A 5,911-nucleotide genomic window follows, 5' to 3' on the forward strand; every position below is an offset into this window, starting at 1 on the left:
ATGTGGATTCAAGAATTGGAGAAAGAGCTCCACGAGGACCGAGGCTGCTGTTTGTGCATCAGCAGCCACCAAACACAAACGGACAGAAGCTACCAGGAGACAACATGAGAAGATCTTCACTGGACTAGGTAGGAAAACAACTGGACTGTTGCTCTGTGGTCCAAAGTCTTCTTTTGCATTTCATTTAGAGGTTCTCGAGTCTGCAGAGGATCTGAGATGTTTGATGTCCAGTGAGAAGTTTCTGTCGTCTGTGCTGATTGTTGTTGTTGCATCATCTGCTGGTGTTGGTCCACTGAGTTTTATCAACGTCTACAAGTAGATTTTCTGCTGACAAGCTTCATGGAGATGCTGATTTCCTTCTCCAGCAGCACCTAACACCTCCACACAGATCCAAAGCTACCACAGAACGGTGCAGACTGTGGTATTACTGGGATTGGTTGGCCAGCCGACTCATCCGAACCCCATAGAACCCCATAGAACCCCATAGAACCCCATAGAACCCCATAAAGCCCCCATAGAACTCCATAGAACCCCATAGAACCTCATAGAACCCCATAGAACCCCCATAGAACCCCCATAGAACTCCATAGAACCCCATAGAACCCCCATAGAACCCCCATAGAACCCCATAGAACTCCATAGAACCCCATAGAACCCCATGTAGGGTAACGTCAAGAAGAAAATATGAAAAAAAAATCAGCGTAGGACCATAAATTCACATTGTTTTACTTCTTTTATGTCTGTTCAAAGTATTATTTTTTTTTTATTTTGCAGATATTTGCTGTTTCTTTTAAAGAAATGTTACAGTATTCTGCTGCTTGTTAACTTATTTTGTCACCTTTGACACCTCTGCTGGCAGATTTTTACTGTTTTTTAAAGAGTATGTGGTTGGTATAGGGACAGATTCTGATCCAGAGCAGGTGATATGAGATGGTCTGATGTCTGTAGTCGACAATCTGACTCCTCAAACCAGATCATTTTAACTCTGTGAACTTGTAAAACACAAACATGCAGATAAATAATCAGATCACAGGTGTAAGAACTTTACACTCATTCAGCAGTGAATCTGTGTCTCAGTGGGTTTTTTATTGTGCTTATTCTGTGTTTCTGTTTAAACCATCGTCTTGCCGTCTCGCTCGGTGTCAGGTCGAAGGTGTAAATCCACAGAAACCTGCCGTCTGACTCTGCCGTGGCACAATGTGCAGGTCGGGCTCGGTTCACCGTGGATCAGTGGGTCAGGCTGCCATCTGTCTGCAGGAGCTCACTCTGCTCCGCTTTAATTACGACGCCGTGACTCAGCCGACCTCCGCTAACTGCATGTAATCAGCACAGATCTGACTAATGGACAGACTCTGATGAGCTTCAGACGGCTGCCGTCTCGTTTCTTTATTTAGTCGAGTCAGACAGAAGAACCCAACTTCAGCTGTAAGAGCACAGATTAGTAGCATAGAGAGGTCTGCAGACTTTTACAGGAGGAAGCTTTAACCTGTCAGGCTCCTGTCACAGTTTAACTCACTGTGGCCTCATTTTTACTGCAATATGAAGTCCTGCAGCTCCACAGAAACAGAATGGAGATGGAGAGAGAACTCAGAATGACACAGTTAGAATGCCAAAAATCACAACAACGATCAATTAATTATAATATTTACACTGTAAAAACTAAATTACATTGAAAAATAGTTAAAATATGGCAACAAGGGAGCAAAAAAAAGTGCCTTAAAAACATGTGGAGTACTGTAACTTCCAAGAAATGACAAAAAATAATGTTAGATATCTATAAAATTATATTTCAGTGGATTTAAATACAATACAATGTTACGGTTTGTAATTTTAGTGTAATTTTATGGACACAAACTGTAAAAGAATCAATTAACATTTGGAAAAACACAGAGTTTTGATGTGGATGTTGTTTATAGTTTTATCATTTACATGTAAATTAAGATGTTTTTCTGTGATTTTACTAGTTTTTGTCTTTAGCAAAACAGGTGGAAATCTGTAAAACAACATTTAAAAAAGTTATTGACCTTTTTTCATTCCTTCATATCGACATTGTTTCTTTCAAATAACAGCAAAAATCTGTAAATTCTGAGCAGTGAGGCAGCTAAAATGACCGAAATCATCAATAAAGTTGAATTTCTTTGATTATTCATCCTATAAAAACTGGAAAATTCTGGAAAATGGTGTCATTTCGGTGATTTTTTAAAAGAAAACTTGCCTTTAAACCCACTGGCAAAACTGAAAAGAGAATTTCTTGTCCTGACAAGTAGCCACATTTTTTTTTCTTGCACCTTAAAAGTATTTGATTGGATGTGCTCACATTCTGGAGCCTTAAATTAAGGATTAATTTAAAGACAGGTTGTTATTGAAAATGAGAACCAGTTGCCAATTAGCTTACCTGGTAAAATAAAGTTTAAATAAGTAAATAAAGGATAAAATTATTATGCTGCTGTTGGTTAAACATCACCAACATAGATGTCAAATACTTCCCTCTTAACATAGATTGTAATTAGAAATTTCATGATCTAAGTGTTTCTACAGTGAGAATAAGGCAGCATCCACCCATCATCTATACACCGCTTAATCCTCACTAGGGTCATGGGGGGCTGGAGTCTGTCCCAGCTGACTCAGGGTGAAGGCAGGTTCACCTGGACAGGTAACCAGTCTATCACAGGGCTACACTTAGAGACAGACAACCAAGCACACTCACATTCACACCTACAGACAATTTAGAATCACCAATTAACCTCAACATGTTTTTGGACTGTGGGAGGAAGCCGGAGAACCCGGAGAGAACCCACGCTGCACGGGGAGAACATGGAGACTCCACGCAGAAAGATCCTGGATGTCCTCACCGGGACGCGAACCTTCTAGCTGCGAGGCGACAGTGCTACCAACTGCGCCACCCTGCAGCCCTAATAAGTCTGCAAATAAAGAATACTTTCATTGTTGGTAAATGTATCGATTATATTTATATTAATCAATTATTTGGTCTTTAAAGTGTCAAAATCGATGTCGATGAGAGTTTCCTAAAGTCCAGTTTACTGCCATAAAGGAGGAAAGAAACCACAAAATATTCACATTTAAGATGCTGTAATCTCAGAATCTAGACTTTTTTATATTAAAAAATGGCTCAAACTGATGAATTCAGTATCAAAATAGCTGGTGGTTGATTTATTAGGACTTTAAAGTGAAGATTTCTGGATTTTTACATCCAACTGCTGCAAGTTTCTGAGCTCGAACTCATCAGAAACACTTAAATCAAAATAAAGAGTCCGATTAGTTGCAAATGCATCAAATAAAGATGTTATTTCTATAAGTTTTTGTAGGAAATGATTCAAAATGTGTTTTAAAATGCTCGTTTATGTGCAGGATCGTCAGAGCTACAGTCTGTGAGCATCTTCAGGGCTGCAAAGTGACCGTCTGGCCCAGAAAACACAAGTTAAGTGAAGATTTTAACACGTCGACGTCTGAAACTGTCACCGTCGGCGCTGCGGTGACATAAATGTGTCGCCGTCGCGAAAACACAAACCTTCGAGATCACGGTGAGGGTTCCGATTCCTCCCAAAAATAAAAAACACGGCAGACGTTCTGTCATCGCCGCAAGTTACCGAGAAAACTATTTTAGCTTTCAAGTTGGGAGACGGAGTCAGCAGGTTACTCTCACTTCTAAACTCTAATCTGCTTTTAAGATCGCAGTCAAACTCCTCAAAGACGAGCGGCAGCTTCAACAGCGTTTAATCTGCTCCTCTGGGGATCAGGGAGGAGCGTTTTAAAGGAGACGAGGGTGTCAATTAAAGAAAGAAACTTCAAAATGGAGGCGATTAAACTTTGAAATCTGTTAAAACGCTCCCCGCTGAATTGTCTTCTCCGCGAAAAAAGGTCTCGGAGTGCAGCAGCTTCGTTCGGCGTCGCACAATCAGGACAGACAAGTGGTGTTTATTTACCGCGCTGCTGCTGTCAACACGCCGCCATGTTTCTGTCAGGCTGCCTTCACAGCGCGACGTCCGGAGACAGACGGAAAGACGGACTCGACTGTAATTATCTCTGCTGCTTTGTCGGGTTAAGAACTTGTTTCCCGACACTGTTGGACCAATGAAGTCACAACGCTGTGTTTTAAAAGCAGACAATAAACATGTTGGAATGAAACCAAACATCATTTTCATCTGTGTTCTCAGTTTACTGCAAAAACAACAAATGAACCCTGTAGAGCCTTTTGTTTCACACACGAGTGTCTAAAGCTTCAACACGACCAAAACCTCTTAAACAGAGCATTTGGTAACAGTAGTGAGAATTATACGTTTAAAGTATGANTATAAAATCAGCTGCTTGTGAGGAAGTCAGTCGGTTGTTGTTGGAATAACTGAGCCTTCCTGTAGCATCAAACCTAAAACCAGCGTCTGAGTCCTTCTTGCTGTGAACACCATGTCGCCGCCTCTCAGGACCTTCCTGGGCCGACATGTGACCTTGGTTGTCGGGGGCGACCTCCTGCGACAGACGTGGAAACAGATGCGGCCGCGGTTCGCTGTGACAGGTGATCGCTGCTGGCGCCGCCGCCGCCGCCGAGCCAATTAACGGCCGGGCCTGATGGCGCCATTTGGTGGCCGTTACCGCGCCGACGCCATGACTGGATGTGAGCGGGAACGCTGAGGCCGACGGCGTTTGATTCCTGTTGGACCAGAAATATTGACTTTATGATAATCAGACTGTGATCTGAGCTGAAGGTGTGAAGGAGAGATTTACTTTGATATCCTGGTTCAGAGAGTTAAAGTGAAAATATAATATATGCTAGACTCATTACACACAAAGTGAAACGGTTCAAGAATTTCCAGTTGTTGTTTTTTTTTTGCCATTTTGGACAGTCGAGAGAGAGACAGGAAACTCAGGGGAGAAGACGAGGGGAAGGGCTATGAGCGGGACTAGAGCCCACGACCAGTGCATCGGGGACTATAGCCCCTGTACATGGGTCACCAGCTCAACCAGGTGAGCTATCATAGCACCCAAGAACTTCCTGTTGTAATTTTGATAAAAATGGCCTGCAGCTCAAAGAAAACATAAAATACACATCTCGAAATATTAGAATGTTTAATTTCAAAGTGGACTAATGTCAATCAGATACAGGTCCATGCACCTCGCGCTAATGCATGCACGTAAACACACAGACACACAACTGCACTGAAAGATCTCATACCTCAACATTTATGGCTGTGATTTGTTTTGTTTGTAAAGTTTATTATTTGTTTTCAAGTTTTGTGTTGCTTTTACAAGATGTATCCTTTTTTATTTTGTCCTTTTTTTTTATTGCACAGCCTTTAAAAAAAAAAAAAAAACTGCCCCTTTTGCATTTTACTGCACATGACAATTAAAAACTCTTGAATCTCTATAAATACAATGCATGTCTAAGTCTAGTTCAATAAACACAACCACAATCTTTGGGAAAACTGCTGACTTGAAACTTGTCCAGGAGACGATCGTGGACACCCTTCACTAGGAGCTACAGAAGGTCATTCCTGAGCATTATTATGCTACATATAAAGTTGCCTGGAAAAGTGCCACTGGGATGATCACAGCCTTGAGAGGATTGTCAAGAAATGTGGATTCAAGAATTGGAGAAAGAGCTCCACGAGGACCGAGGCTGCTGTTTGTGCATCAGCAGCCACCAAACACAAACGGACAGAAGCTACCAGGAGACAACATGAGAAGATCTTCACTGGACTAGGTAGGAAAACAACTGGACTGTTGCTCTGTGGTCCAAAGTCTTCTTTTGCATTTCATTTGGAGGTTCTAGAGTCCGCAGATGATCCGAGATGTTTGACGTCCAGTGTGAAGTTTCTGTCGTCTGTGGTGATTGTTGTTGTTGTATCATCTGCTGGTGTTGGTCCACTGAGTTTTATCAACGTCTACAAGTAGATTT

This window comes from Stegastes partitus, unplaced genomic scaffold, assembly GCF_000690725.1.
Source record: "Stegastes partitus isolate 25-593 unplaced genomic scaffold, Stegastes_partitus-1.0.2 Scaffold1599, whole genome shotgun sequence".
Classification (NCBI taxonomy): Eukaryota; Metazoa; Chordata; class Actinopteri; family Pomacentridae; genus Stegastes; species Stegastes partitus.